The sequence below is a fragment of the Oncorhynchus mykiss genome, chromosome 21 (assembly GCF_057628025.1).
Source record: "Oncorhynchus mykiss isolate SJ-2025 chromosome 21, ASM5762802v1, whole genome shotgun sequence".
In the NCBI taxonomy this organism is placed as follows: Eukaryota; Metazoa; Chordata; class Actinopteri; order Salmoniformes; family Salmonidae; genus Oncorhynchus; species Oncorhynchus mykiss.
The window spans coordinates 35264111-35283672 of NC_143042.1; the positions used below are offsets into that span (position 1 = coordinate 35264111).

General features: G+C 41.4%; 9 non-coding genes across 9 annotated transcripts; all 9 read right to left on the minus strand.

Annotated features, from left to right (window-relative positions):
- Positions 1-1008: 1008 nt before the first annotated feature.
- trnan-guu (transfer RNA asparagine (anticodon GUU)) lies at positions 1009-1082 on the minus strand. The gene has a single exon. It is a non-coding gene; the product is annotated as a tRNA-Asn (tRNA).
- A 1094-nt stretch (positions 1083-2176) lies between these two features.
- Positions 2177-2250, minus strand: trnan-guu (transfer RNA asparagine (anticodon GUU)). The gene has a single exon. It is a non-coding gene; the product is annotated as a tRNA-Asn (tRNA).
- Positions 2251-3344: 1094 nt separating this feature from the next.
- trnan-guu (transfer RNA asparagine (anticodon GUU)) lies at positions 3345-3418 on the minus strand. The gene has a single exon. It is a non-coding gene; the product is annotated as a tRNA-Asn (tRNA).
- Positions 3419-4512: 1094 nt separating this feature from the next.
- On the minus strand, positions 4513-4586 carry trnan-guu (transfer RNA asparagine (anticodon GUU)). Its single transcript has one exon. It is a non-coding gene; the product is annotated as a tRNA-Asn (tRNA).
- Positions 4587-12688: 8102 nt separating this feature from the next.
- On the minus strand, positions 12689-12762 carry trnan-guu (transfer RNA asparagine (anticodon GUU)). The gene has a single exon. It is a non-coding gene; the product is annotated as a tRNA-Asn (tRNA).
- A 2262-nt stretch (positions 12763-15024) lies between these two features.
- Positions 15025-15098, minus strand: trnan-guu (transfer RNA asparagine (anticodon GUU)). Its single transcript has one exon. It is a non-coding gene; the product is annotated as a tRNA-Asn (tRNA).
- Positions 15099-16185: 1087 nt separating this feature from the next.
- Positions 16186-16259, minus strand: trnan-guu (transfer RNA asparagine (anticodon GUU)). The gene has a single exon. It is a non-coding gene; the product is annotated as a tRNA-Asn (tRNA).
- Positions 16260-17353: 1094 nt separating this feature from the next.
- On the minus strand, positions 17354-17427 carry trnan-guu (transfer RNA asparagine (anticodon GUU)). Its single transcript has one exon. It is a non-coding gene; the product is annotated as a tRNA-Asn (tRNA).
- Positions 17428-18521: 1094 nt separating this feature from the next.
- trnan-guu (transfer RNA asparagine (anticodon GUU)) lies at positions 18522-18595 on the minus strand. Its single transcript has one exon. It is a non-coding gene; the product is annotated as a tRNA-Asn (tRNA).
- Between the last annotated feature and the right edge of the window lie 967 nt (positions 18596-19562).

Below are 19562 nucleotides of genomic sequence, written 5' to 3' on the forward strand. Positions count from 1 at the left end.
TTGTTCCAATTGTTGTGTTAACGTGCATCAAAAGTGCAGCAACATTTTCAAGGAAGTAGACCTATAGTTTTCTAATGTTTGTTAGCTTTTTGAATGGCCTTAAAAGGGCAAAAATGTAGCGCAATGTTCGTCAGCGCAACATTATATTAAAAGGCATCTGGCAGGAGTAAATCCCGCCTCAATCACAAATATATTCTGATAAATATATATTTTAAACAACTGCATTTTCACAAATGTAATATATAATCGCCAAGCCCATTCAAAATAATTAGGGGACTGACTCCGGAAGAATGATGAAGTGGCTAGTCACTTTCATGGCGTATTGGCGTACATATACACACAAACACACTGGACCAACATTGTCCTTCTCGCGAGATAAATATAAATGCTAAGGTTTTTCATGCCAGATTGACATCATTTACGTTGTCATACCAGCCAGATTAATAAGAATAAATTATATGTTCCTTGGAGAACACAGAATGATCAAGCTATTGAGTAACAGAAGATCAGAGACCATTGACAGCCATTTTACCAGTAGGTATGATAACTTGTCATCTTTCATGTTCAACAACACACCAATCACATGTGACAACAGGAAACACAGCAGGTCAAAAGCAAGCTTACTGTAAGGCCAGGAAGGTCTTCCACATCACTAGAAACAGAAAGACAGCATTCCTGGGTGGGCTCAAATCACCAACTTTTAAATTAACAGTCTAACGCACCAACCAATTGCACCACAGAGACTTGTGGTTATACTGACCCTCAGCAGGCCAAAGTCTCATGGAAGCTCAAGCCAAGTCAGGAAGGGTCAGTTCACATCTCCACAATCTGAAAAATGTCATCCCTGGGTGGTGATGATGCACCAACCTTTAGATTGACAGTCAAACACGCTAACTGATTGCACTAGAGAGGCTTGTGTTGGCATTGACCGGGGCAAAATAACAGGAATCTCATTACAGGTCCAGGATGTCACATCCACATCATGGAGCACAACAAACTGAGAACTGTCGTCCCTGGGTGGGCTCGAACCACCAACCTTTAGATTAACAGTCTAACGCGCTAACCAATTGCGCCACAGAGACTTGTGGTGTATATGATCCTGACGCTTGATCGATGGCCATTTGTGCTCTCATCCAACTGAACATGGAGTTTACGAAACAACAACACTTTGTTCCAATTGTTGTGTTAACGTGCATCAAAAGTGCAGCAACATTTTCAAGGAAGTAGACCTATAGTTTTCTAATGTTTGTTAGCTTTTTGAATGGCCTTAAAAGGGCAAAAATGTAGCGCAATGTTCGTCAGCGCAACATTATATTAAAAGGCATCTGGCAGGAGTAAATCCCGCCTCAATCACAAATATATTCTGATAAATATATATTTTAAACAACTGCATTTTCACAAATGTAATATATAATCGCCAAGCCCATTCAAAATAATTAGGGGACTGACTCCGGAAGAATGATGAAGTGGCTAGTCACTTTCATGGCGTATTGGCGTACATATACACACAAACACACTGGACCAACATTGTCCTTCTCGCGAGATAAATATAAATGCTAAGGTTTTTCATGCCAGATTGACATCATTTACGTTGTCATACCAGCCAGATTAATAAGAATAAATTATATGTTCCTTGGAGAACACAGAATGATCAAGCTATTGAGTAACAGAAGATCAGAGACCATTGACAGCCATTTTACCAGTAGGTATGATAACTTGTCATCTTTCATGTTCAACAACACACCAATCACATGTGACAACAGGAAACACAGCAGGTCAAAAGCAAGCTTACTGTAAGGCCAGGAAGGTCTTCCACATCACTAGAAACAGAAAGACAGCATTCCTGGGTGGGCACAAATCACCAACTTTTAAATTAACAGTCTAACGCGCCAACCAATTGCACCACAGATACTTGTGGTTACACTGACCCTCAGCAGGCCAAAGTCTCATGGAAGCTCAAACCAAGTCAGGAAGGGTCAGTTCACATCTCCACAATCTGAAAAATGTCATCCCTGGGTGGTGATGATGCACCAACCTTTAGATTGACAGTCAAACACGCTAACTGATTGCACTAGAGAGGCTTGTGTTGGCATTGACCGGGGCAAAATAACAGGAATCTCATTACAGGTCCAGGATGTCACAACCACATCATGGAGCACAACAAACTGAGAACTGTCGTCCCTGGGTGGGCTCGAACCACCAACCTTTAGATTAACAGTCTAACGCGCTAACCAATTGCGCCACAGAGACTTGTGGTGTATATGATCCTGACGCTTGATCGATGGCCATTTGTGCTCTCATCCAACTGAACATGGAGTTTACGAAACAACAACACTTTGTTCCAATTGTTGTGTTAACGTGCATCAAAAGTGCAGCAACATTTTCAAGGAAGTAGACCTATAGTTTTCTAATGTTTGTTAGCTTTTTGAATGGCCTTAAAAGGGCAAAAATGTAGCGCAATGTTCGTCAGCGCAACATTATATTAAAAGGCATCTGGCAGGAGTAAATCCCGCCTCAATCACAAATATATTCTGATAAATATATATTTTAAACAATTGCATTTTCACAAATGTAATATATAATCGCCAAGCCCATTCAAAATAATTAGGGGACTGACTCCGGAAGAATGATGAAGTGGCTAGTCACTTTCATGGCGTATTGGCGTACATATACACACAAACACACTGGACCAACATTGTCCTTCTCGCGAGATAAATATAAATGCTAAGGTTTTTCATGCCAGATTGACATCATTTACGTTGTCATACCAGCCAGATTAATAAGAATAAATTATATGTTCCTTGGAGAACACAGAATGATCAAGCTATTGAGTAACAGAAGATCAGAGACCATTGACAGCCATTTTACCAGTAGGTATGATAACTTGTCATCTTTCATGTTCAACAACACACCAATCACATGTGACAACAGGAAACACAGCAGGTCAAAAGCAAGCTTACTGTAAGGCCAGGAAGGTCTTCCACATCACTAGAAACAGAAAGACAGCATTCCTGGGTGGGCTCAAATCACCAACTTTTAAATTAACAGTCTAACGCACCAACCAATTGCACCACAGAGACTTGTGGTTATACTGACCCTCAGCAGGCCAAAGTCTCATGGAAGCTCAAGCCAAGTCAGGAAGGGTCAGTTCACATCTCCACAATCTGAAAAATGTCATCCCTGGGTGGTGATGATGCACCAACCTTTAGATTGACAGTCAAACACGCTAACTGATTGCACTAGAGAGGCTTGTGTTGGCATTGACCGGGGCAAAATAACAGGAATCTCATTACAGGTCCAGGATGTCACATCCACATCATGGAGCACAACAAACTGACAACTGTCGTCCCTGGGTGGGCTCGAACCACCAACCTTTAGATTAACAGTCTAACGCGCTAACCAATTGCGCCACAGAGACTTGTGGTGTATATGATCCTGACGCTTGATCGATGGCCATTTGTGCTCTCATCCAACTGAACATGGAGTTTACGAAACAACAACACTTTGTTCCAATTGTTGTGTTAACGTGCATCAAAAGTGCAGCAACATTTTCAAGGAAGTAGACCTATAGTTTTCTAATGTTTGTTAGCTTTTTGAATGGCCTTAAAAGGGCAAAAATGTAGCGCAATGTTCGTCAGCGCAACATTATATTAAAAGGCATCTGGCAGGAGTAAATCCCGCCTCAATCACAAATATATTCTGATAAATATATATTTTAAACAACTGCATTTTCACAAATGTAATATATAATCGCCAAGCCCATTCAAAATAATTAGGGGACTGACTCCGGAAGAATGATGAAGTGGCTAGTCACTTTCATGGCGTATTGGCGTACATATACACACAAACACACTGGACCAACATTGTCCTTCTCGCGAGATAAATATAAATGCTAAGGTTTTTCATGCCAGATTGACATCATTTACGTTGTCATACCAGCCAGATTAATAAGAATAAATTATATGTTCCTTGGAGAACACAGAATGATCAAGCTATTGAGTAACAGAAGATCAGAGACCATTGACAGCCATTTTACCAGTAGGTATGATAACTTGTCATCTTTCATGTTCAACAACACACCAATCACATGTGACAACAGGAAACACAGCAGGTCAAAAGCAAGCTTACTGTAAGGCCAGGAAGGTCTTCCACATCACTAGAAACAGAAAGACAGCATTCCTGGGTGGGCACAAATCACCAACTTTTAAATTAACAGTCTAACGCGCCAACCAATTGCACCACAGATACTTGTGGTTACACTGACCCTCAGCAGGCCAAAGTCTCATGGAAGCTCAAACCAAGTCAGGAAGGGTCAGTTCACATCTCCACAATCTGAAAAATGTCATCCCTGGGTGGTGATGATGCACCAACCTTTAGATTGACAGTCAAACACGCTAACTGATTGCACTAGAGAGGCTTGTGTTGGCATTGACCGGGGCAAAATAACAGGAATCTCATTACAGGTCCAGGATGTCACATCCACATCATGGAGCACAACAAACTGAGAACTGTCGTCCCTGGGTGGGCTCGAACCACCAACCTTTAGATTAACAGTCTAACGCGCTAACCAATTGCGCCACAGAGACTTGTGGTGTATATGATCCTGACGCTTGATCGATGGCCATTTGTGCTCTCATCCAACTGAACATGGAGTTTACGAAACAACAACACTTTGTTCCAATTGTTGTGTTAACGTGCATCAAAAGTGCAGCAACATTTTCAAGGAAGTAGACCTACAGTTTTCTAATGTTTGTTAGCTTTTTGAATGGCCTTAAAAGGGCAAAAATGTAGCGCAATGTTCGTCAGCGCAACATTATATTAAAAGGCATCTGGCAGGAGTAAATCCCGCCTCAATCACAAATATATTCTGATAAATATATATTTTAAACAACTGCATTTTCACAAATGTAATATATAATCGCCAAGCCCATTCAAAATAATTAGGGGACTGACTCCGGAAGAATGATGAAGTGGCTAGTCACTTTCATGGCGTATTGGCGTACATATACACACAAACACACTGGACCAACATTGTCCTTCTCGCGAGATAAATATAAATGCTAAGGTTTTTCATGCCAGATTGACATCATTTACGTTGTCATACCAGCCAGATTAATAAGAATAAATTATATGTTCCTTGGAGAACACAGAATGATCAAGCTATTGAGTAACAGAAGATCAGAGACCATTGACAGCCATTTTACCAGTAGGTATGATAACTTGTCATCTTTCATGTTCAACAACACACCAATCACATGTGACAACAGGAAACACAGCAGGTCAAAAGCAAGCTTACTGTAAGGCCAGGAAGGTCTTCCACATCACTAGAAACAGAAAGACAGCATTCCTGGGTGGGCACAAATCACCAACTTTTAAATTAACAGTCTAACGCGCCAACCAATTGCACCACAGATACTTGTGGTTACACTGACCCTCAGCAGGCCAAAGTCTCATGGAAGCTCAAACCAAGTCAGGAAGGGTCAGTTCACATCTCCACAATCTGAAAAATGTCATCCCTGGGTGGTGATGATGCACCAACCTTTAGATTGACAGTCAAACACGCTAACTGATTGCACTAGAGAGGCTTGTGTTGGCATTGACCGGGGCAAAATAACAGGAATCTCATTACAGGTCCAGGATGTCACATCCACATCATGGAGCACAACAAACTGACAACTGTCGTCCCTGGGTGGGCTCGAACCACCAACCTTTAGATTAACAGTCTAACACGCTAACCAATAGCGCCACAGAGACTTGTGGTGTATATGACCCTGACGCTTGATCGATGGCCATTTGTGCTCTCATCCAACTGAACATGGAGTTTACGAAACAACAACACTTTGTTCCAATTGTTGTGTTAACGTGCATCAAAAGTGCAGCAACATATTCAAGGAAGTAGACCTACAGTTTTCTAATGTTTGTTAGCTTTTTGAATGGCCTTAAAAGGGCAAAAATGTAGCGCAATGTTCGTCAGCGCAACATTATATTAAAAGGCATCTGGCAGGAGTAAATCCCGCCTCAATCACAAATATATTCTGATAAATATATATTTTAAACAACTGCATTTTCACAAATGTAATATATAATCGCCAAGCCCATTCAAAATAATTAGGGGACTGACTCCGGAAGAATGATGAAGTGGCTAGTCACTTTCATGGCGTATTGGCGTACATATACACACAAACACACTGGACCAACATTGTCCTTCTCGCGAGATAAATATAAATGCTAAGGTTTTTCATGCCAGATTGACATCATTTACGTTGTCATACCAGCCAGATTAATAAGAATAAATTATATGTTCCTTGGAGAACACAGAATGATCAAGCTATTGAGTAACAGAAGATCAGAGACCATTGACAGCCATTTTACCAGTAGGTATGATAACTTGTCATCTTTCATGTTCAACAACACACCAATCACATGTGACAACAGGAAACACAGCAGGTCAAAAGCAAGCTTACTGTAAGGCCAGGAAGGTCTTCCACATCACTAGAAACAGAAAGACAGCATTCCTGGGTGGGCACAAATCACCAACTTTTAAATTAACAGTCTAACGCGCCAACCAATTGCACCACAGATACTTGTGGTTACACTGACCCTCAGCAGGCCAAAGTCTCATGGAAGCTCAAACCAAGTCAGGAAGGGTCAGTTCACATCTCCACAATCTGAAAAATGTCATCCCTGGGTGGTGATGATGCACCAACCTTTAGATTGACAGTCAAACACGCTAACTGATTGCACTAGAGAGGCTTGTGTTGGCATTGACCGGGGCAAAATAACAGGAATCTCATTACAGGTCCAGGATGTCACATCCACATCATGGAGCACAACAAACTGACAACTGTCGTCCCTGGGTGGGCTCGAACCACCAACCTTTAGATTAACAGTCTAACACGCTAACCAATAGCGCCACAGAGACTTGTGGTGTATATGACCCTGACGCTTGATCGATGGCCATTTGTGCTCTCATCCAACTGAACATGGAGTTTACGAAACAACAACACTTTGTTCCAATTGTTGTGTTAACGTGCATCAAAAGTGCAGCAACATATTCAAGGAAGTAGACCTACAGTTTTCTAATGTTTGTTAGCTTTTTGAATGGCCTTAAAAGGGCAAAAATGTAGCGCAATGTTCGTCAGCGCAACATTATATTAAAAGGCATCTGGCAGGAGTAAATCCCGCCTCAATCACAAATATATTCTGATAAATATATATTTTAAACAACTGCATTTTCACAAATGTAATATATAATCGCCAAGCCCATTCAAAATAATTAGGGGACTGACTCCGGAAGAATGATGAAGTGGCTAGTCACTTTCATGGCGTATTGGCGTACATATACACACAAACACACTGGACCAACATTGTCCTTCTCGCGAGATAAATATAAATGCTAAGGTTTTTCATGCCAGATTGACATCATTTACGTTGTCATACCAGCCAGATTAATAAGAATAAATTATATGTTCCTTGGAGAACACAGAATGATCAAGCTATTGAGTAACAGAAGATCAGAGACCATTGACAGCCATTTTACCAGTAGGTATGATAACTTGTCATCTTTCATGTTCAACAACACACCAATCACATGTGACAACAGGAAACACAGCAGGTCAAAAGCAAGCTTACTGTAAGGCCAGGAAGGTCTTCCACATCACTAGAAACAGAAAGACAGCATTCCTGGGTGGGCACAAATCACCAACTTTTAAATTAACAGTCTAACGCGCCAACCAATTGCACCACAGATACTTGTGGTTACACTGACCCTCAGCAGGCCAAAGTCTCATGGAAGCTCAAACCAAGTCAGGAAGGGTCAGTTCACATCTCCACAATCTGAAAAATGTCATCCCTGGGTGGTGATGATGCACCAACCTTTAGATTGACAGTCAAACACGCTAACTGATTGCACTAGAGAGGCTTGTGTTGGCATTGACCGGGGCAAAATAACAGGAATCTCATTACAGGTCCAGGATGTCACATCCACATCATGGAGCACAACAAACTGACAACTGTCGTCCCTGGGTGGGCTCGAACCACCAACCTTTAGATTAACAGTCTAACACGCTAACCAATAGCGCCACAGAGACTTGTGGTGTATATGACCCTGACGCTTGATCGATGGCCATTTGTGCTCTCATCCAACTGAACATGGAGTTTACGAAACAACAACACTTTGTTCCAATTGTTGTGTTAACGTGCATCAAAAGTGCAGCAACATATTCAAGGAAGTAGACCTACAGTTTTCTAATGTTTGTTAGCTTTTTGAATGGCCTTAAAAGGGCAAAAATGTAGCGCAATGTTCGTCAGCGCAACATTATATTAAAAGGCATCTGGCAGGAGTAAATCCCGCCTCAATCACAAATATATTCTGATAAATATATATTTTAAACAACTGCATTTTCACAAATGTAATATATAATCGCCAAGCCCATTCAAAATAATTAGGGGACTGACTCCGGAAGAATGATGAAGTGGCTAGTCACTTTCATGGCGTATTGGCGTACATATACACACAAACACACTGGACCAACATTGTCCTTCTCGCGAGATAAATATAAATGCTAAGGTTTTTCATGCCAGATTGACATCATTTACGTTGTCATACCAGCCAGATTAATAAGAATAAATTATATGTTCCTTGGAGAACACAGAATGATCAAGCTATTGAGTAACAGAAGATCAGAGACCATTGACAGCCATTTTACCAGTAGGTATGATAACTTGTCATCTTTCATGTTCAACAACACACCAATCACATGTGACAACAGGAAACACAGCAGGTCAAAAGCAAGCTTACTGTAAGGCCAGGAAGGTCTTCCACATCACTAGAAACAGAAAGACAGCATTCCTGGGTGGGCACAAATCACCAACTTTTAAATTAACAGTCTAACGCGCCAACCAATTGCACCACAGATACTTGTGGTTACACTGACCCTCAGCAGGCCAAAGTCTCATGGAAGCTCAAACCAAGTCAGGAAGGGTCAGTTCACATCTCCACAATCTGAAAAATGTCATCCCTGGGTGGTGATGATGCACCAACCTTTAGATTGACAGTCAAACACGCTAACTGATTGCACTAGAGAGGCTTGTGTTGGCATTGACCGGGGCAAAATAACAGGAATCTCATTACAGGTCCAGGATGTCACATCCACATCATGGAGCACAACAAACTGAGAACTGTCGTCCCTGGGTGGGCTCGAACCACCAACCTTTAGATTAACAGTCTAACACGCTAACCAATAGCGCCACAGAGACTTGTGGTGTATATGACCCTGACGCTTGATCGATGGCCATTTGTGCTCTCATCCAACTGAACATGGAGTTTACGAAACAACAACACTTTGTTCCAATTGTTGTGTTAACGTGCATCAAAAGTGCAGCAACATTTTCAAGGAAGTAGACCTACAGTTTTCTAATGTTTGTTAGCTTTTTGAATGGCCTTAAAAGGGCAAAAATGTAGCGCAATGTTCGTCAGCGCAACATTATATTAAAAGGCATCTGGCAGGAGTAAATCCCGCCTCAATCACAAATATATTCTGATAAATATATATTTTAAACAACTGCATTTTCACAAATGTAATATATAATCGCCAAGCCCATTCAAAATAATTAGGGGACTGACTCCGGAAGAATGATGAAGTGGCTAGTCACTTTCATGGCGTATTGGCGTACATATACACACAAACACACTGGACCAACATTGTCCTTCTCGCGAGATAAATATAAATGCTAAGGTTTTTCATGCCAGATTGACATCATTTACGTTGTCATACCAGCCAGATTAATAAGAATAAATTATATGTTCCTTGGAGAACACAGAATGATCAAGCTATTGAGTAACAGAAGATCAGAGACCATTGACAGCCATTTTACCAGTAGGTATGATAACTTGTCATCTTTCATGTTCAACAACACACCAATCACATGTGACAACAGGAAACACAGCAGGTCAAAAGCAAGCTTACTGTAAGGCCAGGAAGGTCTTCCACATCACTAGAAACAGAAAGACAGCATTCCTGGGTGGGCACAAATCACCAACTTTTAAATTAACAGTCTAACGCGCCAACCAATTGCACCACAGATACTTGTGGTTACACTGACCCTCAGCAGGCCAAAGTCTCATGGAAGCTCAAACCAAGTCAGGAAGGGTCAGTTCACATCTCCACAATCTGAAAAATGTCATCCCTGGGTGGTGATGATGCACCAACCTTTAGATTGACAGTCAAACACGCTAACTGATTGCACTAGAGAGGCTTGTGTTGGCATTGACCGGGGCAAAATAACAGGAATCTCATTACAGGTCCAGGATGTCACATCCACATCATGGAGCACAACAAACTGACAACTGTCGTCCCTGGGTGGGCTCGAACCACCAACCTTTAGATTAACAGTCTAACACGCTAACCAATAGCGCCACAGAGACTTGTGGTGTATATGACCCTGACGCTTGATCGATGGCCATTTGTGCTCTCATCCAACTGAACATGGAGTTTACGAAACAACAACACTTTGTTCCAATTGTTGTGTTAACGTGCATCAAAAGTGCAGCAACATTTTCAAGGAAGTAGACCTACAGTTTTCTAATGTTTGTTAGCTTTTTGAATGGCCTTAAAAGGGCAAAAATGTAGCGCAATGTTCGTCAGCGCAACATTATATTAAAAGGCATCTGGCAGGAGTAAATCCCGCCTCAATCACAAATATATTCTGATAAATATATATTTTAAACAACTGCATTTTCACAAATGTAATATATAATCGCCAAGCCCATTCAAAATAATTAGGGGACTGACTCCGGAAGAATGATGAAGTGGCTAGTCACTTTCATGGCGTATTGGCGTACATATACACACAAACACACTGGACCAACATTGTCCTTCTCGCGAGATAAATATAAATGCTAAGGTTTTTCATGCCAGATTGACATCATTTACGTTGTCATACCAGCCAGATTAATAAGAATAAATTATATGTTCCTTGGAGAACACAGAATGATCAAGCTATTGAGTAACAGAAGATCAGAGACCATTGACAGCCATTTTACCAGTAGGTATGATAACTTGTCATCTTTCATGTTCAACAACACACCAATCACATGTGACAACAGGAAACACAGCAGGTCAAAAGCAAGCTTACTGTAAGGCCAGGAAGGTCTTCCACATCACTAGAAACAGAAAGACAGCATTCCTGGGTGAGCACAAATCACCAACTTTTAAATTAACAGTCTAACGCGCCAACCAATTGCACCACAGATACTTGTGGTTACACTGACCCTCAGCAGGCCAAAGTCTCATGGAAGCTCAAACCAAGTCAGGAAGGGTCAGTTCACATCTCCACAATCTGAAAAATGTGATCCCTGGGTGGTGATGATGCACCAACCTTTAGATTGACAGTCAAACACGCTAACTGATTGCACTAGAGAGGCTTGTGTTGGCATTGACCGGGGCAAAATAACAGGAATCTCATTACAGGTCCAGGATGTCACATCCACATCATGGAGCACAACAAACTGAGAACTGTCGTCCGTGGGTGGGCTCAAACCACCAACCTTTAGATTAACAGTCTAACGCGCTAACCAATTGCGCCACAGAGACTTGTGGTGTATATGATCCTGACGCTTGATCGATGGCCATTTGTGCTCTCATCCAACTGAACATGGAGTTTACGAAACAACAACACTTTGTTCCAATTGTTGTGTTAACGTGCATCAAAAGTGCAGCAACATTTTCAAGGAAGTAGACCTATAGTTTTCTAATGTTTGTTAGCTTTTTGAATGGCCTTAAAAGGGCAAAAATGTAGCGCAATGTTCGTCAGCGCAACATTATATTAAAAGGCATCTGGCAGGAGTAAATCCCGCCTCAATCACAAATATATTCTGATAAATATATATTTTAAACAACTGCATTTTCACAAATGTAATATATAATCGCCAAGCCCATTCAAAATAATTAGGGGACTGACTCCGGAAGAATGATGAAGTGGCTAGTCACTTTCATGGCGTATTGGCGTACATATACACACAAACACACTGGACCAACATTGTCCTTCTCGCGAGATAAATATAAATGCTAAGGTTTTTCATGCCAGATTGACATCATTTACGTTGTCATACCAGCCAGATTAATAAGAATAAATTATATGTTCCTTGGAGAACACAGAATGATCAAGCTATTGAGTAACAGAAGATCAGAGACCATTGACAGCCATTTTACCAGTAGGTATGATAACTTGTCATCTTTCATGTTCAACAACACACCAATCACATGTGACAACAGGAAACACAGCAGGTCAAAAGCAAGCTTACTGTAAGGCCAGGAAGGTCTTCCACATCACTAGAAACAGAAAGACAGCATTCCTGGGTGGGCTCAAATCACCAACTTTTAAATTAACAGTCTAACGCACCAACCAATTGCACCACAGAGACTTGTGGTTATACTGACCCTCAGCAGGCCAAAGTCTCATGGAAGCTCAAGCCAAGTCAGGAAGGGTCAGTTCACATCTCCACAATCTGAAAAATGTCATCCCTGGGTGGTGATGATGCACCAACCTTTAGATTGACAGTCAAACACGCTAACTGATTGCACTAGAGAGGCTTGTGTTGGCATTGACCGGGGCAAAATAACAGGAATCTCATTACAGGTCCAGGATGTCACATCCACATCATGGAGCACAACAAACTGACAACTGTCGTCCCTGGGTGGGCTCGAACCACCAACCTTTAGATTAACAGTCTAACGCGCTAACCAATTGCGCCACAGAGACTTGTGGTGTATATGATCCTGACGCTTGATCGATGGCCATTTGTGCTCTCATCCAACTGAACATGGAGTTTACGAAACAACAACACTTTGTTCCAATTGTTGTGTTAACGTGCATCAAAAGTGCAGCAACATTTTCAAGGAAGTAGACCTATAGTTTTCTAATGTTTGTTAGCTTTTTGAATGGCCTTAAAAGGGCAAAAATGTAGCGCAATGTTCGTCAGCGCAACATTATATTAAAAGGCATCTGGCAGGAGTAAATCCCGCCTCAATCACAAATATATTCTGATAAATATATATTTTAAACAACTGCATTTTCACAAATGTAATATATAATCGCCAAGCCCATTCAAAATAATTAGGGGACTGACTCCGGAAGAATGATGAAGTGGCTAGTCACTTTCATGGCGTATTGGCGTACATATACACACAAACACACTGGACCAACATTGTCCTTCTCGCGAGATAAATATAAATGCTAAGGTTTTTCATGCCAGATTGACATCATTTACGTTGTCATACCAGCCAGATTAATAAGAATAAATTATATGTTCCTTGGAGAACACAGAATGATCAAGCTATTGAGTAACAGAAGATCAGAGACCATTGACAGCCATTTTACCAGTAGGTATGATAACTTGTCATCTTTCATGTTCAACAACACACCAATCACATGTGACAACAGGAAACACAGCAGGTCAAAAGCAAGCTTACTGTAAGGCCAGGAAGGTCTTCCACATCACTAGAAACAGAAAGACAGCATTCCTGGGTGAGCACAAATCACCAACTTTTAAATTAACAGTCTAACGCGCCAACCAATTGCACCACAGATACTTGTGGTTACACTGACCCTCAGCAGGCCAAAGTCTCATGGAAGCTCAAACCAAGTCAGGAAGGGTCAGTTCACATCTCCACAATCTGAAAAATGTGATCCCTGGGTGGTGATGATGCACCAACCTTTAGATTGACAGTCAAACACGCTAACTGATTGCACTAGAGAGGCTTGTGTTGGCATTGACCGGGGCAAAATAACAGGAATCTCATTACAGGTCCAGGATGTCACATCCACATCATGGAGCACAACAAACTGAGAACTGTCGTCCGTGGGTGGGCTCAAACCACCAACCTTTAGATTAACAGTCTAACGCGCTAACCAATTGCGCCACAGAGACTTGTGGTGTATATGATCCTGACGCTTGATCGATGGCCATTTGTGCTCTCATCCAACTGAACATGGAGTTTACGAAACAACAACACTTTGTTCCAATTGTTGTGTTAACGTGCATCAAAAGTGCAGCAACATTTTCAAGGAAGTAGACCTATAGTTTTCTAATGTTTGTTAGCTTTTTGAATGGCCTTAAAAGGGCAAAAATGTAGCGCAATGTTCGTCAGCGCAACATTATATTAAAAGGCATCTGGCAGGAGTAAATCCCGCCTCAATCACAAATATATTCTGATAAATATATATTTTAAACAACTGCATTTTCACAAATGTAATATATAATCGCCAAGCCCATTCAAAATAATTAGGGGACTGACTCCGGAAGAATGATGAAGTGGCTAGTCACTTTCATGGCGTATTGGCGTACATATACACACAAACACACTGGACCAACATTGTCCTTCTCGCGAGATAAATATAAATGCTAAGGTTTTTCATGCCAGATTGACATCATTTACGTTGTCATACCAGCCAGATTAATAAGAATAAATTATATGTTCCTTGGAGAACACAGAATGATCAAGCTATTGAGTAACAGAAGATCAGAGACCATTGACAGCCATTTTACCAGTAGGTATGATAACTTGTCATCTTTCATGTTCAACAACACACCAATCACATGTGACAACAGGAAACACAGCAGGTCAAAAGCAAGCTTACTGTAAGGCCAGGAAGGTCTTCCACATCACTAGAAACAGAAAGACAGCATTCCTGGGTGGGCACAAATCACCAACTTTTAAATTAACAGTCTAACGCGCCAACCAATTGCACCACAGATACTTGTGGTTACACTGACCCTCAGCAGGCCAAAGTCTCATGGAAGCTCAAACCAAGTCAGGAAGGGTCAGTTCACATCTCCACAATCTGAAAAATGTCATCCCTGGGTGGTGATGATGCACCAACCTTTAGATTGACAGTCAAACACGCTAACTGATTGCACTAGAGAGGCTTGTGTTGGCATTGACCGGGGCAAAATAACAGGAATCTCATTACAGGTCCAGGATGTCACATCCACATCATGGAGCACAACAAACTGAGAACTGTCGTCCCTGGGTGGGCTCGAACCACCAACCTTTAGATTAACAGTCTAACGCGCTAACCAATTGCGCCACAGAGACTTGTGGTGTATATGATCCTGACGCTTGATCGATGGCCATTTGTGCTCTCATCCAACTGAACATGGAGTTTACGAAACAACAACACTTTGTTCCAATTGTTGTGTTAACGTGCATCAAAAGTGCAGCAACATTTTCAAGGAAGTAGACCTACAGTTTTCTAATGTTTGTTAGCTTTTTGAATGGCCTTAAAAGGGCAAAAATGTAGCGCAATGTTCGTCAGCGCAACATTATATTAAAAGGCATCTGGCAGGAGTAAATCCCGCCTCAATCACAAATATATTCTGATAAATATATATTTTAAACAACTGCATTTTCACAAATGTAATATATAATCGCCAAGCCCATTCAAAATAATTAGGGGACTGACTCCGGAAGAATGATGAAGTGGCTAGTCACTTTCATGGCGTATTGGCGTACATATACACACAAACACACTGGACCAACATTGTCCTTCTCGCGAGATAAATATAAATGCTAAGGTTTTTCATGCCAGATTGACATCATTTACGTTGTCATACCAGCCAGATTAATAAGAATAAATTATATGTTCCTTGGAGAACACAGAATGATCAAGCTATTGAGTAACAGAAGATCAGAGACCATTGACAGCCATTTTACCAGTAGGTATGATAACTTGTCATCTTTCATGTTCAACAACACACCAATCACATGTGACAACAGGAAACACAGCAGGTCAAAAGCAAGCTTACTGTAAGGCCAGGAAGGTCTTCCACATCACTAGAAACAGAAAGACAGCATTCCTGGGTGGGCACAAATCACCAACTTTTAAATTAACAGTCTAACGCGCCAACCAATTGCACCACAGATACTTGTGGTTACACTGACCCTCAGCAGGCCAAAGTCTCATGGAAGCTCAAACCAAGTCAGGAAGGGTCAGTTCACATCTCCACAATCTGAAAAATGTCATCCCTGGGTGGTGATGATGCACCAACCTTTAGATTGACAGTCAAACACGCTAACTGATTGCACTAGAGAGGCTTGTGTTGGCATTGACCGGGGCAAAATAACAGGAATCTCATTACAGGTCCAGGATGTCACATCCACATCATGGAGCACAACAAACTGTCGTCCCTGGGTGGGCTCGAACCACCAACCTTTAGATTAACAGTCTAACGCGCTAACCAATTGCGCCACAGAGACTTGTGGTGTATATGACCCTGACGCTTGATCGATGGCCATTTGTGCTCTCATCCAACTGAACATGGAGTTTACGAAACAACAACACTTTGTTCCAATTGTTGTGTTAACGTGCATCAAAAGTGCAGCAACATTTTCAAGGAAGTAGACCTATAGTTTTCTAATGTTTGTTAGCTTTTTGAATGGCCTTAAAAGGGCAAAAATGTAGCGCAATGTTCGTCAGCGCAACATTATATTAAAAGGCATCTGGCAGGAGTAAATCCCGCCTCAATCACAAATATATTCTGATAAATATATATTTTAAACAACTGCATTTTCACAAATGTAATATATAATCGCCAAGCCCATTCAAAATAATTAGGGGACTGACTCCGGAAGAATGATGAAGTGGCTAGTCACTTTCATGGCGTATTGGCGTACATATACACACAAACACACTGGACCAACATTGTCCTTCTCGCGAGATAAATATAAATGCTAAGGTTTTTCATGCCAGATTGACATCATTTACGTTGTCATACCAGCCAGATTAATAAGAATAAATTATATGTTCCTTGGAGAACACAGAATGATCAAGCTATTGAGTAACAGAAGATCAGAGACCATTGACAGCCATTTTACCAGTAGGTATGATAACTTGTCATCTTTCATGTTCAACAACACACCAATCACATGTGACAACAGGAAACACAGCAGGTCAAAAGCAAGCTTACTGTAAGGCCAGGAAGGTCTTCCACATCACTAGAAACAGAAAGACAGCATTCCTGGGTGGGCTCAAATCACCAACTTTTAAATTAACAGTCTAACGCGCCAACCAATTGCACCACAGAGACTTGTGGTTATACTGACCCTCAGCAGGCCAAAGTCTCATGGAAGCTCAAGCCAAGTCAGGAAGGGTCAGTTCACATCTCCACAATCTGAAAAATGTCATCCCTGGGTGGTGATGATGCACCAACCTTTAGATTGACAGTCAAACACGCTAACTGATTGCACTAGAGAGGCTTGTGTTGGCATTGACCGGGGCAAAATAACAGGAATCTCATTACAGGTCCAGGATGTCACATCCACATCATGGAGCACAACAAACTGACAACTGTCGTCCCTGGGTGGGCTCGAACCACCAACCTTTAGATTAACAGTCTAACGCGCTAACCAATTGCGCCACAGAGACTTGTGGTGTATATGACCCTGACGCTTGATCGATGGCCATTTGTGCTCTCATCCAACTGAACATGGAGTTTACGAAACAACAACACTTTGTTCCAATTGTTGTGTTAACGTGCATCAAAAGTGCAGCAACATTTTCAAGGAAGTAGACCTATAGTTTTCTAATGTTTGTTAGCTTTTTGAATGGCCTTAAAAGGGCAAAAATGTAGCGCAATGTTCGTCAGCGCAACATTATATTAAAAGGCATCTGGCAGGAGTAAATCCCGCCTCAATCACAAATATATTCTGATAAATATATATTTTAAACAACTGCATTTTCACAAATGTAATATATAATCGCCAAGCCCATTCAAAATAATTAGGGGACTGACTCCGGAAGAATGATGAAGTGGCTAGTCACTTTCATGGCGTATTGGCGTACATATACACACAAACACACTGGACCAACATTGTCCTTCTCGCGAGATAAATATAAATGCTAAGGTTTTTCATGCCAGATTGACATCATTTACGTTGTCATACCAGCCAGATTAATAAGAATAAATTATATGTTCCTTGGAGAACACAGAATGATCAAGCTATTGAGTAACAGAAGATCAGAGACCATTGACAGCCATTTTACCAGTAGGTATGATAACTTGTCATCTTTCATGTTCAACAACACACCAATCACATGTGACAACAGGAAACACAGCAGGTCAAAAGCAAGCTTACTGTAAGGCCAGGAAGGTCTTCCACATCACTAGAAACAGAAAGACAGCATTCCTGGTTGAGCACAAATCACCAACTTTTAAATTAACAGTCTAACGCGCCAACCAATTGCACCACAGATACTTGTGGTTACACTGACCCTCAGCAGGCCAAAGTCTCATGGAAGCTCAAACCAAGTCAGGAAGGGTCAGTTCACATCTCCACAATCTGAAAAATGTCATCCCTGGGTGGTGATGATGCACCAACCTTTAGATTGACAGTCAATCACGCTAACTGATTGCACTAGAGAGGCTTGTGTTGGCATTGACCGGGGCAAAATAACAGGAATCTCATTACAGGTCCAGGATGTCACATCCACATCATGGAGCACAACAAACTGACAACTGTCGTCCCTGGGTGGGCTCGAACCACCAACCTTTAGATTAACAGTCTAACGCGCTAACCAATTGCGCCACAGAGACTTGTGGTGTATATGATCCTGACGCTTGATCGATGGCCATTTGTGCTCTCATCCAACTGAACATGGAGTTTACGAAACAACAACACTTTGTTCCAATTGTTGTGTTAACGTGCATCAAAAGTGCAGCAACATTTTCAAGGAAGTAGACCTATAGTTTTCTAATGTTTGTTAGCTTTTTGAATGGCCTTAAAAGGGCAAAAATGTAGCGCAATGTTCGTCAGCGCAACATTATATTAAAAGGCATCTGGCAGGAGTAAATCCCGCCTCAATCACAAATATATTCTGATAAATATATATTTTAAACAACTGCATTTTCACAAATGTAATATATAATCGCCAAGCCCATTCAAAATAATTAGGGGACTGACTCCGGAAGAATGATGAAGTGGCTAGTCACTTTCATGGCGTATTGGCGTACATATACACACAAACACACTGGACCAACATTGTCCTTCTCGCGAGATAAATATAAATGCTAAGGTTTTTCATGCCAGATTGACATCATTTACGTTGTCATACCAGCCAGATTAATAAGAATAAATTATATGTTCCTTGGAGAACACAGAATGATCAAGCTATTGAGTAACAGAAGATCAGAGACCATTGACAGCCATTTTACCAGTAGGTATGATAACTTGTCATCTTTCATGTTCAACAACACACCAATCACATGTGACAACAGGAAACACAGCAGGTCAAAAGCAAGCTTACTGTAAGGCCAGGAAGGTCTTCCACATCACTAGAAACAGAAAGACAGCATTCCTGGGTGGGCTCAAATCACCAACTTTTAAATTAACAGTCTAACGCACCAACCAATTGCACCACAGAGACTTGTGGTTATACTGACCCTCAGCAGGCCAAAGTCTCATGGAAGCTCAAGCCAAGTCAGGAAGGGTCAGTTCACATCTCCACAATCTGAAAAATGTCATCCCTGGGTGGTGATGATGCACCAACCTTTAGATTGACAG